This window comes from Balaenoptera physalus (genome assembly GCF_965194825.1).
Source record: "Balaenoptera physalus genome assembly, chromosome: X".
NCBI lineage: Eukaryota > Metazoa > Chordata > Mammalia > Artiodactyla > Balaenopteridae > Balaenoptera > Balaenoptera physalus.
In genome coordinates this window covers 31,969,952-31,987,717 of record NC_138903.1, presented here as the reverse complement: position 1 = coordinate 31,987,717, position 17,766 = coordinate 31,969,952, and the positions used below count along the sequence as shown (strand labels likewise).

The 17,766-nt window shown below is 37.9% G+C and overlaps 2 long non-coding RNA genes and 1 pseudogene across 3 annotated transcripts in view; 1 reads left to right on the top strand and 2 right to left on the bottom strand.

The window, feature by feature from the left end:
• LOC309652666 overlaps positions 1–17,766 on the bottom strand; it is an 857,026-nt gene that overhangs the window by 467,545 nt on the left and 371,715 nt on the right. The window lies entirely within an intron of this gene.
• LOC309652561 (melanoma-associated antigen B16 pseudogene) overlaps positions 1–17,766 on the bottom strand; it is a 392,313-nt pseudogene that overhangs the window by 216,394 nt on the left and 158,153 nt on the right. The window lies entirely within an intron of this gene.
• Positions 3,577–16,547, top strand: LOC309652665. The gene is made up of 2 exons (XR_014258867.1): positions 3,577–6,297; positions 6,828–16,547. It is a non-coding gene; the product is annotated as an uncharacterized lncRNA (long non-coding RNA).

The window sequence follows — 17,766 nt, the reverse complement described above, 5'->3', positions numbered from 1 at the left end:
TAGCACCCCACTTTCACCAATGGAAAGATCAACCAAAATGAAAATAAATAAGGAAACAAGCTTTAAGTGATACATTAAACAAGATGGGCTTAACTGATATTTATAGGACATTCCATCCAAAAACAACAGAATACACTTTCATCTCAAGTGCTCATGGAACATTCTCCAGGATACATCATATCTTGTGTAACAAATCAAGCCTTGGTAAATTTTAGAAAATTGAAATTGTATCAAGTATCTTTTCTGACCACAACGCTATTTGACTAGATATCAGTTACAGGAAAAAATGTGTAAAAAATACAAATACATTGAGGCTAAACAATACACTACTTAATAACCAAGAGATCACTGAAGAAATCATTGAGGAAACCAAAAAATATCTAGAACCAAATGACAATGAAAACACGACGACCCAAAACCTATGGGATGCAGCAAAAGCAGTTCTAAGAGGGAAGTTTATAGCAATACAATCCGACCTCAAGAAACAAGAAACATCTCCAATAAACAACATAACCTTACATCAAAAGCAATAAGAGAAGGAAGAACAAAAAAACCCCAAAGGTAGCAGAAGGAAAGAAATCATAAAGATCAGATCAGAAATAAATGAAAAAGAAATGAAGGAAACAATAGCAAAGATCAATAAAACTAAAAGCTGGCTCGTTGAGAAGATAAACAAAATTGATAAACCATTAGCCAGACTCGTCAAGAGAAAAAGGGAGAAGACTCAAATCAACAGAATTAGAACGGAAAAAGGAGAAGTAACAACTGACACTGCAGACATACAAAGGATCATGAGAGATTACTACAAGCAACTATATGCCAATAAAATGGACAACCTGGAAGAAATGGACAAATTCTTAGAAAAGCACAACCTTCCAAGACTGAACCAGGAAGAAACAGAAAATATAAACAGACCAATCACAAGCACTGAAATTGAGACTGTGATTAAAAATCTTCCAACAAACAAAAGCCCAGGACCAGATGGCTTCACAGGCGAATTCTATCAAACATTTAGAGAAGAGCTAACACCTATCCTTCTCAAACTCTTCCAAAATATAGCAGAGGGAGGAACACTCCCAAATTCATTCTACGAGGCCACCATCACCCTGATACCAAAACCAGACAAAGATGTCACAAAGAAAGAAAACTAAAGGCCAAGAGCATTGATGAGCATAGATGCAAAAATCCTCAACAAAATACTAGCAAACAGAATCCAACAGCACATTAAAAGGATCATACACCATGATCAAGTGGGGTTCATCCCAGGAATGCAAGGTTTCTTCAATATACGCAAATCAATCAACGTGATACACCATATTAACAAACTGAAGGAGAAAAACCATATGATCATCTCAGTAGATGCAGAAAAAGCTTTTGACAAAATTCAACACCCATTTATGATAAAAACCCTCCAGAAAGTAGGCATAGAGGGAACTTACCTCAACATAATAAAGGCCATATATGACAAACCCACAGCCAACATCATTCTCAATGGTGAAAAACTAAAACCATTTCCACTAAGATCAGGAACAAGAGAAGGTTGCCCACTCTCACCATTATTATTCAACATAGTTTTGGAAGTTTTAGCCACAGCAATCAGAGAAGAAAAAGAAATAAAAGGAATCCAAATCGGAAAAGAAGAAGTAAAGCTGTCACTGTTTGCAGATGACGTGATACTATACATAGAGAACCCTTAACATGCCACCAGAAAACTACTAGAGCTAATCAATGAATTTGGTAAAGTAGCAGGATACAAAATTAATGCACAGAAATCTCTTACATTCCTATACACTAATGATGAAAAATATGAAAGAGAAATTAAGGAAACACTCCCATTTACCATTGCAACTAAAAGAATAAAATACCTAGGAATAAACCTACCTCAGCAGACAAATAAGACCTGTATGCAGAAAACTATAATTCACTGATGAAAGAAATTAAAGATGATACAAACAGATGGAGAGATATACCATGTTATTGCATTGGAAGAATCAATATTGTGAAAATGACTATACTACCCAAAGCAGTCTACAGATTCAATGCAATCCCTATCAAAACACCACTGGCATTTTTCACAGCACTAGAACAAAAAATTTCACAATTCATATGGAAACACAAAAGACCCCGAATAGCCAAAGAAATCTTGAGAAAGAAAAACGGAGCTGGAGGAATCAGGCTCCCTGACTTCAGACTATACTAGAAAGCTACAGTAATCAAGACAGTATGGTACTGGCACAAAAACAGAAATATAGATCAATGGAACAGGATAGAAAGCCCAGAGATGAACCCACGCACATATGATCACCTTATCTTTGATAAAGGAGGCAAGAGTTTACAATGGAGAAAAGACATCCTCTTCAATAAATGGTGCTGGGAAAACTGGACATCTACATGTAAAAGAATGAAATTAGAACACTCCCTAACACCATACACAAAAATAAACTCAAAATGGATTAAAGACCTAATGTAAGGCCAGACACTATAAAACTCCTAGAGGAAAACCTAGGCAGAACACTCTATGACATAAATCACAGCCAGATCCTTTTTGATTCACCTCCTAGAGAAATGGAAATAAAAACAAAAATAAACAAATGGGACCTAATGAAACTTAAAAGCTCTTGCACAACAAAGGAAACCATAAGCAAGATGAAAAGACAACCCTCAGAATGGGAGAAAATATTTGCAAATGAAGCAACTGACAAAGGATTAATCTCCAAAATTTACAAGCAGTTCATGCAGCTCAATATCAAAAAAACAAACAACCCAATCCAAAAATGGGCAGAAGACCTAAATAGACATTTCTCCAAAGAAGATATACAGATTGCCAACAAACACATGAAAGGTTGCTCATCATCACTAATCATTAGAGAAATGCAAATCAAAACTACAGTGAGGTATCACCTCACACCAGCCAGAATGGCCATCATCAAAAAGTGTACAAACAATAAATGCTTTAGAGGGTGTGGAGAACAGGGAACCCTCTTGCACTGTTGGTGGGAAAGAAAATTGATACAGCCACTATGGAGAACAGCATGGAGGTTCCTTAAAAAATTAAAAATAGAACTACCATACGACCCAGCAATCCCACTACTGGGCATATACCCTGAGAAAACCATAATTCAAAAAGAGTCATGTACCACAATGTTCACTGCAGCTCTATTTGCAATAGCCAGGACGTGGAAGCAACCTAAGTGTTCATCAACAGATGAATGGATAAAGAAGATGTGGCACATATATACAATGGAATATTACTCAGCCATAAAAAGAAACGAAATTGAGTTATTTGTAGTGAGGTGGATCGACCTAGAGTCCGTCGTACAGAGTGAAGTAAGTCAGAAAGAGAAAAACAAATACCATATGCTAACACATATATATGGAATCTAAAAAAAAAAAAAAATGGTTCTGATGAACCTAGGGGCAGGACAGGAATAGAGACGCAGACATAGAAAATGGACTTGAGGATACGGGGAGGGGGAAGGGTAAGCTGGGACGAAGTGAAAGAGTAGCATTGACATATATACACTACCAAATATAAAATAGATAGCTAGTGGGAAGCAGCCACATAGCACAGGGAGATCAGCTTGGTGCTTTGTGACCACCTAGAGGGGTGGGATAGGGAGAGTGGGAGGGAGGCACAAGAGGGAGGGCATATGAGGATATATGTATATGTATAGCTGATTCACTTTGTTATAAAGCAGAAACTAATAGACCATTGTAAAGCAAGTATACTCTAATAAAGATGTTTACAAAAATTTTTAAAAAGAATAATACAAAGCAGGTAAAAATGGAAGTGCAGAGGTATAACAGGACTAGGCCATAGTAAGTGTTGGTAGTAAAAAGTTTGTCTTATATGTGTTTTTGGTGTCCTTGGAATATTGATAAAATTGTTTCCTTAAAATTTATAAATTTATTTTTGTCTAGAAAGGAAAGAGTTAGCCTTGTTCAGCTCGTTCCATCTGAGCCTAACCACTGTATTCTCAGAAACAGACCAACTTAGAGCAATGGTATCCAAAATAGAGATTGCAAAAGAAGATCTATTGGAGTGCAGAAGGAAAATAATAAGTCTATTTATATTAGTTTTTATCTCATTCTTTTACAGTTCTATATGAATTTTTATGCCTTTTCTACTTTTATGTGTGTGTGTGTGTAAATGTATATATAACTAGAATATATTAAGGGGAATGTTCAAAAGTTTTTATCTGATGAGACAAATGATTTTTAAAGTTTTCAGGGCACTTCGTAGTGTACTTAGATTCTTCTTATTATTGTCGAATTTTATTTAGGAGATTGCTGGGTGCAGTTAGGTCAGCAATTCCAATTCCCCTGCCTAATAACCTTAGCTCTGCTCCAGCACATGAGAACATATCAGAACAGTGGTCCTAGGTAAAGCATTTGTCCTAATCCTTGCAGCAAATACAAGTGTAGCTTCAAGGTCTGATAGCACTCAGCTTTCCTTATTGCTCTTAATGTGGTTTTGTAGAAATCTATTTCCATCATCTCATCCATGTTACACCTCTGTTTCTGCCCTACCTGAGATTCATTTTTTGTAATAGTTCCATTGGCATCACTGCCTTTATGTATCATTTTTATGGTCTTCTAATTTGTTGGTTTCTTTTTTTTAACACTGATATACAAAGGACTAATCATATTTAATGTGTACAATTTGATGGGTTTGGACATATGCAAACACCCGTGGTACCATCACCACAATCAAGGTAATAGAAATGTCTTTTAATTTCAAAGAAGTTCCGTATTTGCGGAAAGTACGCAAATTGAGAGAAGAGAGGGCAAAAATTAATAAATAATAAAATTAGAAAGCACTGATTGAGGAAAGAAGCACAGTTATCCATTTATGAATTGAAATAACTATTCCTAAATAATCTCGACATTTAAATAATATATGGAATATAGCCTCAGTAAAGATCCAAGGCTAATTTCTTTTTAATAGAACATGATAAATGTACAATTTCCAATTAATTGGGAGGAGCCTACGTCTACTCATGAAAATGTTGAGATACCATTAAATTATTTCCTACAATCACAGATACAGACACCGAGTTTTCCTTCTGTTATATATGAGACATTTCCTTCTTTGTCAAGAATTAACATGAATTCAGGTTAAAAATAAGAGAATGCCAATCAAGATATATTACAAATAAGAGATAGGGTACAAAACCTTAGTTTTCCTGAAAAAAATGTGATTAGGAGATTTGTTAGTTTTGATGGAGTGCTTCAATGTTTGTAGTGACTTAAGATATGATTTTGAACAATATAGCCTTGTTCATCTCTGCTCATTTCTGAGAACTTTAGATTGTGAGCACCTCAGGGACAACGAGTAGGGCTTGTTTAGATTTTATTTCCCCAGGCCTAGCAAGCACAGTGACTGGCATCGTAACAACAGCAGCAAAACACTTAATAAATATTAGTTGAAAGAAAAAAAAAAAGAAAGAAAGGAAGGGAGAGAAAGAATACTATTACTATTGGAAAAAATGGTCACATAGCCCCATGTTATGCAGCAAAACTATAGCTGGATCAAGGTCAATGCTCAAATTAGTACTAATCTCCCACAGGTGCTTTCTGTCAGAACCATAGGGATACTGATGAACTGGCGGGTCAGTGGTTCTTAAAGCTGGCTGAATTTTAGGGCCACCCAAGGAGCTAATACTGACACCTGGGCCCTATCTGGGATTGGGGACCAGGTATTGGTAGTTTTCACATGTCCCCAAGTGACTCTACGGTACACCAGGTATGAACCTCTCAGAAGCATTTTGCTGCATTTCACGCTCTTACTTTCTCATCTGACGTAATTACCCTCTCAGTAATCAGCAGTATTGGTGTTGTTTTACTCTACTTTCTGTGATACGTCATTTCAGAAGGTCTTGTTCATCTTCATGTTCTTGTTTCAAATGCTGTTGGATTTTTCCTAATCATCTGTTTCAGAACAAGAATTTCCTGTGCTCCATCCTGTGGCGGAGTCATGTGTTGGCACTACAAAGCACTGATCTGAAGGGTAATAAATAGGCACGAAGAAGGAAACTAAGTCATTTCCATCAGGACTTGAAAACATTAAGTAAATCCTCCTTTTGTTTCTGATGCTGGGGAACAGGCTATCCTGACAAGGTCCATCAGAGAATTATACCCGAGCCACAGTTTGAGGATTTGAAGATCTGAAGAGTGGAGTTCTTCTACACACATTATAATTTGTCTTTTACCATACAAAGATTACTTTGATTTCACTTTGCTAAATTGAGGACTGCAGAAAAATTGAAACCTCTGTGTTTTGGAAGCATGCACATGGTAATTCTGAGAATATAAGTGGATATGTTTCATGTAAAGCTCTTAGTCTGAGGTACTGGTGGGCTGCCAGATTAAAATTTTCTTCGATTATAAACAAAATATCCATGGACTAAATTTGAAATATAGGAAAAATAATTCTAATCCTCACAAATACAAACTTCAATTCTGAAGTGAATTTCTGACCAAGAAATATTAGATTGTCTAACTTTATATCATTATATAGAAATGTGTTTTTTCTCTTGCAGAGTTGCCTTTTTCCTTTTAAATATTATTTGCTTAAAATTATGATTGAACAATCACAATTATGTAAAGACATTTGCTGGATGTAATGATTTTTACTAGAGTATCTCAGAGAGAGGTTTTCAATCCCATCAGAACTAATTCCTCAATTTAAAACACACATTTTATCACTTTAAAATAAAATTCTTAGGTAATACAATCTAACGGCAACATACTTGTATATGTGTGTTAATACCATAATGTAATGTAAAAAGAAAAATAAATTCATAGCAGTTTTTTTTTTTCCTCAGCACAACCAGACTGGAAGACCTAATGGCTGTAGTCAGATGCTTATTCTTGGACGGAGAATCACTGTGTATACAACTGTCTGAAACAGCTGTGCAGTTGGGTGAGTTAATTATGATTGGTATATTCATGGACAATATATTCAAAAATGGTGAACCACTGCACACATTCTTCCTTTGAAGAAGGTTACATTAGGTTCTAGGCTCAGATAGTCAAAGATTGGATTTTTACCTGCAAGAATATCCAGTAAGATCATTGAAATTTGTGTAGAGAATGCGGGAAGGTTTTGTTGCGTGAGGCTGCCCAGTGTACAACATTGATGATTCCTCCCACTAACTGCCAACTGTGCCTTCTGATCATTCTGGCAACAAAATTGTCACTCAACATGTCCCAAGCACCTCTGCGAGGTGATACCACTACCGTTGGAAATCATTGATATAGCCTTCCCCTTTGTTTCAAATGAACAAACTCTGGTCAACTCAAAGGCAAATTAGGTTTAAAAACTGAACAAGAAAATATTTCAACTTGCTATGGTCCACTTTAAATATAGCAACTCTTCAATATGCAGGTTCCTCTTGCTTTCATCTTGTCTTGAGTTCCTATCACACCTTCCTAAATCCACTGATATTTCTAACCTAGTATTCCTTCTTGCCCATTATATTTCCACTTCACTTATGAGTCCCATTCCTTCCTTGGCCCATATTCAAGTCCAGGGTCTCCCACTTTTTTGTTGTGTAGCTTGGTTATATTACTTAACCTCTTTGATTCTCAGTTTCCTCATATACACAGCTAATAGCAATACTTATCTCACAGGATTGTTATGAAGATAAACATGACAAAAAGGCTTCTAAGAGTACTGACACTCAAAAGAATAGTGAGAACAAACTTCCACTTGCCCAGTCTAGGCAAAGGAAGCTGACATCTGAGAGATGGTTCCCCCAGTACACAGACATGCATGAGAAGATAAATAAAAAATTAGCAGAACAGAAAATTACCAGAACCCCAAAAGGCAGTTATATACTATGAATAGTTGATGGCATGCATCAGTTTGAGATAGTGTACAAAAGTAATAGACTTGCTGATGGGACTTTAATGGCTCAAGTTCATGGGCCAAAATGGTTCCTTCCCTGAATAGAGCTTTGATAATCATTGCCAAAGTTTATCTCTCCTTGCTTTACACATCCACTGTTGACCTGCTCCACCTCTAAATAACACATATTCTCTTTATTGTGTCTTTGAATAACATTCAGAGGACCATTATTATTTCTCTTATGTTCAAGGAGTACTCTCTCTGCTTCTCCCCAAATACTGGCTACAGGTATCATTGCCCAATTATTTACAGGAGTAAACAGGGGGTTAATATTCTAATACTGAACCTCATTCCTTTATTCATTCAACTAAACTGTATTAATCTTCTAACAATAATCCATCTCTTCAGGTGATGCTACTGTTTATTGATCTGGGGACCACACTTCGAAAGCCATTGTATTGATACCATGGTCTGGGAATAGGATGGTAAATGATAAGAGTCTCATTATTCAAAAATCTTTCAGGTGCAATCATAGCACCTGTGATGATAACCTTGTGTTATAAGAGACTCAATATGGCTATTTCAGTGTGAAAAGGAAGCACAAAGCAAAGTACCCAAGCCAGGTGAGAAAGAGTTAGCAAAAGTTTCTCTGAGGAGTTGACATCGTGTAAAGACCTCATTGGTGGAGAGGGCACTATCAGAGACCTAAGTAGTGGATGTGAAGTTGGGGAAGGGTAAAAAAGCTTAAGAATGACATAACCTCACACACACTGCAATGTGCATAGTAAAGGCACTCCTTTGGGAAGGACTGATTGATGTAAGACATTAAACCAAGTCCAGCAGAAATTAGGTCCGAGCAGGTGGAAAGCAAAAACTAGAGTCTATAAAATAAAATTAGAGCTGCCAGAAGTTTAAAAGGAAGAAAGGCAACCAGATATTGATAACAAGCCAATAAAGTGGATCCAGGTGAATTTATGTGAATGGTATTTGCTAAGGCACATTTAAGTCTTTGCTCAACACATTCTAAGCTTTTAACATCAGATAACTTCAGTTGGGAATGTTTGCCTCATGGAATCTCTGGGGGAAAAAACACAAATGAGATAAAAATCCAAACATTATGCCAATCTTTGACATTTTGTTACTTGGTCTTTTGAATGCCTGACAAATGTAAGATTAGAACCTGTTTTGGGAAACACAAGGAACTTTGTATTTCTGTTTAGATTCTTTGGATTAACCGGGAGGCTAGTGAGAAGGAAAAAAAAAAAGGTCTCGTATGTTACAGATTAGAATGTACTCCAAACCAAGATAACAAAAATAAACCATCCTCTAAAATATACCACCCCTGGGTATTAAACAGGAACTGTAATTGTACTGAAACATGAGTCAAAAACTGGAATGGACCACAATAATTTGCTGAACTCTGGAAATTTTTTTGAACTGTGGACTAAACCTGCAAATTAAAAAACCAAAGGCCAACCATTTAGTTCACCCTGTTTAAACTAGATTTGAACCTATATTTTGTCTATACTTATTTAAATGTACAAACAAAATATTTTCCAAACTAAATGGTGCAAATCTGTAGTAGATTTAAGTTCACTCAGGTAGCAACTACTGCTGTTTTAGGATCCTTGCTGGAAAATGACTTCTGGTCTCTGAGTGGCCCACTGCAAGGCACTGTCTTCAAAATGAATATGCCAGGGAAGGCTCATTGTTCATGTTAATGAATAGCCCATCTTTGATCAGCTGATGGGCTTTGAATAAATGACCACACAGAAACAGATAATCAGATGGATAACTCAGTCTCTCTTCATAGGGACTTCTTTTCCTTTCATACATAGCTGGTATCAGTTTTCATTCTGCTGTCCTTGAGGAGGATCCCATCTTCTTTCTCACAGGTCCAGCTTTTTATTATACCCCAGGATTAGCCCAGAGTGATGGCTACAGGGTGATGTCTGGTAATGGTGAAGGGAAATAGAAGCGATGAGAAAAATGGGCTGTTCTATTGATATTTTTCAGGTATAGAGACTGCCAACAGACTCAGTGGTATCTCCTTACTTCCCACTCCCATTTCTTACCCCAAATACTCTTCTCCAAATGTTTTCTGTGCCCTTATTTTTATAATTAAATGGCAGGAACTAATTAATCCAGCTGTTTTTCTAAATGTAGGTAAATCGCATTTCAGTATTTTCATTCACAGAATTCCACCAACAACATCCAAGTTTTTACACTGTCCTCTTCAAATTTAACTTTTGGAGGAAGGAAGAGAGGGAGGCAAAGAGGGAGAGAAGGAGAAAGAGGGAAGGAGAAAGGGAATGGAAGACGAAAAGTGAAGAAGGAGGAAAAGTGTAGTTAAAGTGGCTTCTTTATTATATTGTTCCATCATAGCTAATAGTATAAACTTTTAGAAAAACTCCCAAGTGCTAAATGATTTCTTTAGGGATAAAAAGAAGGGAGAACATTTATAAGATAATATTCTATTTCTAGAGGCCCAAGGAGAAGAAAAACTTTGGTAATCTGCAACTACTGGTGGCTGAGGGACATGGAAAAGCAGATCATTCACTGGAAATGGTTGACAAAATAAAAGAAACCAGGTATTTAGGAAGCCATTTAGAAGAGAGGGGAAGTAGGTTTAAGTGGATTAGGCCCTACTTCTATACTAGTGCTTCCCAAACTTTAATATGTATAGAACTCACTTGAGAATCTTGTTAAAATGCAGATTCAGATTCAGTAAATCTGGGATAGGGACTGAGATTCTTCATTTCTTTCCTTTTCTTTTTTTTTTAATGACCATATAACCTTTTATTAAGAGAGCAATCCAAAGTCATTTCCAGTGTTTATTTCAGGGGCCTGGAGAATTTTCCACCCACTGAATAAATTATAAAGGGAGACAAAAAACCCCAATTTGTACAGTATCATCCATTTCAGCACAAATGTTTTTATTATTATTATATAAGTTTCAGGTATAGAGCATTATAATTCTACATCTGTATACACTCAAGGTGATCAACACCACAAGTCTAATTATCATTCATCACCATACGTTTGACTCCCTTCATCCATTTCACCTACCCCTTCCCCTCTGGTAACCACTAATCTGTTCTCTGTTTTATTTTGTTTGTTTGTTTGTTTTGTTTTTTCAGATTCTACATATGAGTGAAATCATGCTGTATATGTCTTTCTCCATCTGACTTATATCTCTTAGAATAATAACTTCAGGGTCCATCTGTGTTGTCACAAATGTATAAAGTTAGCTATAGGTTTCTTGTAAATGTTCTTTTCTTTTTTTAACTTACTAGATCACCAGTATATTATGAAATGATATATATAACTCAGGAATAGCCAGATGGAAGCGACACATAGGGCAAGGTCTGGGAAAAGGGTGATTACATTCCATGAACTCTCCAGGCATGCCACTCTCTCAGGACTTCCACCTTTTCACCAACCCAGAAGTCCTACATGTTCTTTCTTAAGTTGACATAATTTCTTTCTATTTTAACGTCCTAAGAGCTTTTAGAATCACAAATAAAAATGTTTTAATTTATTCATTCTTTTTTTTTTTTACTGTCAAATGCTTTTTCTACATCAATTGATAAGATCACAAAATTTTTTTTTTAGCCTGTTGATGTTCAAATGATGAACTAAACTTGCATACCTGAAATAAGCCCCATTGGGCCATGGTATATAATTACTTTTTGGTTCACCTTAATAATACTTCGTTGAGGTTTTTGGCATCTAAGATCATGAGAGATATTAGTCTGCAGTATTCTTTTTTTGTACTGTCTTTTTTCAGGTGTTGGTATGAGAGTGATACTGTTCTGTGTTGAGAAGCATCTCTCACTCTTCTATTATCTGGAAAAGATAATGTAAAGTTTGTGTTAATTATTCTTTAAATGTTTGGAATAATTCTTCAGTGAAGCCTTCTGGACATGGAAATTGCTTTTTTTGGGAGCCTTTAAATTACAAATTCAAATTCTTTAGTGGTTATGGGATTTGCTGATTTTCTGTCTAGTTCTATCAGTTGCCGAGAGGCAGGTGTTGAATTCTTAAGTATAAATGTAGATTTGTTTTCTTCTTCTTTTAGAGCTATCATTTTTACTTTTTGGAGGCTCTCTGGCACATACACATTTAGGATTGTTATGTTTTGCATTCTGGTAGATTACTTGCATATTTTTTAGGATTTCATCTTGATGATTTATAGTGGCTTTGAGTGTGTTTCTTTGTATATTTTTCATAGTTGTTGTTCTGGTTATTACAATATCTATGACTTATAACAGTCTATTAGTATCAACATTTTACCATTTTGTGTGAAGTGTGCAAACCTTACTTCCATTTGGATCTTCTTGCCTTCTTTACTTTTAAATATCATTGTTTTGAGTATCAGATGTTATTACAGTTCTCTTTCAGTCATCAAATATGATTTATAAATCCCCTGAGAAGGGTAATCAATTGGATATAGTCATATTTCTTCTCTTTTCATTGTTTTTTTTTTAATCCTGCCAGATGCTCCGAGGTTCCTCATTTTATTGTTTCCTTTTCGTTAAAAATTTTTCCTTTAGACATTATTTAACAATAGGTCTGATAGCAACACATTCTTTTAGTTTTTCTTAGTCTGAGAAAGTCTTTCTTTCCCCTTCATTCTTAAAAGAGAGTTTCACCTGCTCTAAAATTTAGGGTTGACAGTTATTTTCTTGAAAGATGATATACTGCTAGAGGGGACCATTGAGAGGAGGTGACCACTGGTTGACCCATGACTTGGACCCGGGCAATCAGAGGCTCCTCACCCTCTTCCCTGTCCTCAGAATGTGCCTTCTGCTGGCCTTCCCTGCACTAGAAGCTGCCCCAAGGACACTGCCTTGAGATACTAATGTATTGCTGCAACCATCTGGATAGTACATGTGACTGAACCCCATTAAGGCCTCTATATAGACTTTTAAGATTCTGGTGGTCAGGGGCGGAGATCTGCTCATCTTGTGGCTACCCAAGATAAGCATCATAAGTTACATTCTCTTGCCTCTTTCTTCAGTCTCTCTTTGCCCTCCGTGCATGGGGGCAAGTTTGTGAATCAACAATTGGCAAGCCAGCCCAGAATCTGAATAAATGGGTCTTGGGAAAGAGGTATCTGCAGGGAAAATCCTGAGTTGCCCATCTATCTCTATGTGGGGAGGGGTGGTCTGAATGTCAGATGCTTGCAGACTGCCACATGAGTATAGGGCACTCTGAAAACGCCAGCTGGTTTGATGTGCTTGTTTGAAGAGCTACACATAGCACACTATAGCACTGAAGGGAAATGAATGGTTGCTGCTGCAGTGGTCTGGCCCCTCCTGTGGGCAGTTTGCCTGAACACTGATGCCTGACTAGAGGCTGAAATCTGAGTTAGAAAATCAGAATAAGAGCTGAGATTAGAGAATGACATGCAGATGTCCACTACCCTGCTAGCTCCAGGGCTAGTAGACAAGGTAGAAGAGCAACAGATTAAGTTGGAGAACTTAATGTGCCATTTTGCAAAGCTAGGAGGGCACAACTACTGCCAGGGATTAAGGTTCGAGCACTTGTAACAAAGCCTGATTGGGACGCTGAGAGGAGGAATCCTGGGAGAGTGAGGAGAGTGAAGAGGAGGCAGTTGTGGTGATTGACAGTGAAATGGATGAAATGCCCCATGCCATCTGACCCCTAATATAAAGGAAAGCAAAAACACAGCAACAACTCCCCAGCCAGCAAGGCAGCCCCCAGTTAAGGAAATTTTCATCATGAGAGAATATCCTCCCACTGAGCTTATTGAGATAGTTGCCAAGTTCCAGCACAAGGCCAGGGAAAGTATCCAGGTGTGGTTAATGTTGGGGGAAGGGGTGGCATTTCTCTGACTGGGTAGGAGGGAGAGAAAATGAGCAACATCACCACACATCCTGCCCTCGAGCAGCACCTGCATGGTACTCGGGTGGGTTCAAGGGACTCGCTCCCTTATAGATTAGATTACTCCAGCCTACAGGGAGGCGTGGCCCAATGAGGGGGCTCTCCCTGGGCATGTGGGACCCTGGAAATCTATAGAAGAGGTACAACAAATTCTTAGGGAGTTTGGATTGAGACAGGCCATCTACACCTCTGTCTTTGAAGGCCCCAATTGGGCCACATTCAATGCAGGAATGAAAGCCAAGATACTCCAGTCTGCCCCATAGCACCTGGTATGGGGCACTGATATCCATGCTGAGCCCAGTCACGGGACAAGATATTGACGATGTTGGGCAATCCTTGCTGATATGGAGGGGGGAAACTGACAAATCTCAGTAAAGGGTACTGGCTGTGGGGAAGACTCAAGGCAGAGAGGGAGCTAGGGGAATTTCCGCCGATGCCTGGGTATACAGACGGATCTAGTTGGGGCAATCCGTCCACATGGACGGCAGTCACTCTTTAGCCCAACAGCGACACTATCTAGATAGAAACAGGAAGGAACCGCAGTAGCCCGTGGGCTGAACTCCGAGTACTTTGGCTGGTGATCACTCATAAGCCCCGGTTGTTAACTCTTTGCACTGACAGTTGGGCTGTTCTAAAGGGATTAACCCTATGGCTTGGATAATGGGAAGCCAAGGGGTGGATGATCATGAATAAGCCCTTGTGCCCCCCTGGCCACCCTCTTGATGTTTCTGGGTGGTGGAGAGGAGTTTTAGGCCCAAGGGAATGGGAAGGCTTCCTGAGCCATGCTACCTGTTATACCCCTTTGCTAGTACATCTTTACTATGCAGTATCTCAGGGTGGAAGAGAGCAATCACAGGTCAAATAATGAAGGAGAAGACTACCGGTAGCCACTTGTTGTTAGTGGGGCCCTCCACTAAGCCCCTTGCCAGGGCTGCCATTTTCACATGGTGTTTTTGGTGGGACTTCTGTTCACTGAAGGATGTGTGGGAATGGGCATTGTGTTAACCTGGGATGCCTTCAGTTACTAGCTTAAGTTAGGGGGTCAGGATATACTAGGCCTCAGTAACCTTTTTCTGTTGGGTGGGAGGGTCATAAGATTCCCAGCAGTTATGTTTTTGTTTCTGCTCCATTTCTGGAGTCCCAAACAAGTTTGACCTTCTCTTTTCACCTTTTAGAGTTATGTTTAGATTTTCTCTTGCATTAGTACCAAAGGAATTTATAACTTCAATACTCTCTCAACTTGAAACGTTAACAATCTTTTGTCTTATGCTCATAATACCCCTTTTTTTCATCACTCTATCATAAGCAAATATAGTACCCCTCCAATATGTATACTATCAGCTTTAGTTGTATCTTAATAGAAAAGATATAAAGTCTATGTGATCTCATGCATTAGTTTTTTCATTCCAATTGCTCTGCTAAGATTCATCAATATTCTTCCATGTAGCTGCTGTCCAGGCATTTCAACCACTGTATAATATTCCATTGTATGAAAATGTTGTTTTTATTTATTTATTCTTTTAATGGTTGTTTTTAGATTTTTACTGTTACAAAAGAGCTATAATGAAAATTCCTATGTATTTCTCCCTGTGCGAGAGCTTCTTCTGGGTATATGGCTGGTAGGGAAATTGCCAGGTATGTGAATTGTCATCTTCACAAGATATTGCCAACTGTTTTTCAAAGTGGCTGTACTAATTTATACTTCCTCCCACAATCTAAGAAATCACAGAAATTCAGATCTTCTCCAACACTTGGTATTACCAACTTGGTATGATCAGATTTCTTCCTTTCACCAATAAAATGGGAGCAAAATGACATCTCATCCTGGCATTGATTTGCATTTACTTGGTCACCAATGTGGCTGAATACCATTTCACATGTTTTTCCCCTACATATGTTTCCTCTTCTGTGAAAGGCCTGTCCATGTCTTTATATCTTCTATTTTGCTTATTTGTCCTTTTCCTCAAATAAGAGAAATTTGGATTGAAAAGTAAAAGACACTTCAGAGAAAGAGGACAGCTGTTAAGGTCAAATAAAGAGACCTCGATTTCAAAGAACAAACAGCGTTAGTAGCTGCTGGCCAGTTGGTGTTAAGCTGAACTGTGGTGTAAGGAATAATTCCAAACTGGTTTAGGGTGATTTTTAAAAAAGAATTTCCCATTACCTATTTGTTTCTATCTGGGTCCAAATCTGAGACCTCTGCTTGGTGTTAAGAAAAGAGAGACAGAAATGACTGGAAATTATTTTGCTAGTGAGGTGGAAAGGGCCAGGGCTGGGCAAGATTGGGGGGCAGGCTACTTGTTAATGTTCCCTATTGATCTCTATTTCTGGGCTTCTCATTTTTTTCCGTTATCCAGAGTCCATATGGCTCCTCATGCCTTCCCAAGAGTTGTACGATGATACCTCATCCACATCTCTCCTCAGTGGGCACCAGTTCAGGCTCTAATAATTTCCCTGTCCCTTTGCTTTGCTATTCACTCCCCAACCCCCTCAGCCCCATAACCATCAGAAGCTTTTCCTACTCAAGTGGTAATGATAAAAATGCACATATCTTAAGGACTACCTCTTTACTAAACACTATTCTAGAAGTTTCACCTGAATTTACACATTTTATCCTCAAAACAGTTCTTTGAAGTCCAGTTTGCTGTTATCATCACAAATCATGGTCTCTTTCGTAGAAAGAAGAAATTTAGTTAAGTAACTAGCCCAAAGTTGCACAGCTAGTAAGTAGCAGACTTAGGATTCAACAAATATACAGAATCTTAATTATACTTTAAAAAGAAAACTAAGGTCCATCTCATGGCTAACCTAACCACCTTACTAAAACAGTTCTCACAAAGAAATTTGCACTTCAAGTTACTTCTTAATATAAAAGCAATTTGGAAGGATGAATATCATCACAGATATTACAGGCCAGGTAGTGGCTTCCTGAGGCATCACAATTTCAGAGTAACTATTTTCCAGTGGGCAAGACAAGCTGAGAGAGAATCCTAGGTGACCGAATGGCTTGAAGAAGATAACAGAAAATAGGGTTGAAAGTGAGACTTTCAATGTCTGAGTGTTTATGGCACACATTTTAGTACATTCATTTGCAAAGTGTGGACAATTCAGTATCTATCTTAAACAGTTACTGGATGAACTAAATGGTCTAATATAAATAAAAGTCACTCAACACAGTCACTAGAACAATTTACTTACACAATAAACGGCAGGTGTCATTATTATAATTGTTCCAAGAAGTGTCTTCATGCATGTTTATTTAGATTTCTCAATACCAAACACATGAGGATGAGACAGAGATGGAGAGAACAACTTTCTCCTGTTATCTGTCTAAGGCACACCTTCTAAGTTCCCATTTTCTATCCGAGCACCCAACTAGGATGTCTGACCCCTCTAGGAAGACCCTGCCTGCCCTATTCTCACAGAGGCGTGACCTTACCTACTAGCCTCCACACTGGAATACAGCATAAACCAAACATCCCTGAGAGAGACACACATAGGGGGAGTGTGCTTCACTTCAGAAGAAAGTCCACTGTTAAATTTCCTTTATAGCCAGACTTAACTCACAAAGCAAGGCTTTATACAACCCATAGAAAAGTCCTTGTTATATTACAAGATATATCATCTCAACATGGACTGCTCTATTAGATTTATTTCACTAAAACCCATATGGACTATAAGATGCTGTCTTACTGAAGGCTCCAAGTAGAAGAAACCCACTAGTGTCTATAACTTTAAAGGAACTGTGCATGTCAGTCTAAAAGGTTGATTCACGGCAATCTCCCGACATCTTTCACTGGCACAAATGGCCTCCTTATTCCTTTTCCTGCTCTATAATCATAGAGCCTTAGTGCTGAAATCATGGGCTCTGGCACATCAGTAGGTAGGGGGAAGTAAATATCTACCTTTTTTTGGTCTACAGGTCAATTTTCTTTACTGCATCTAATTTCATCATTATTAGAAACTCAGACTAGTCAATTGTCTGAACAAAAAGTCACAAAAAT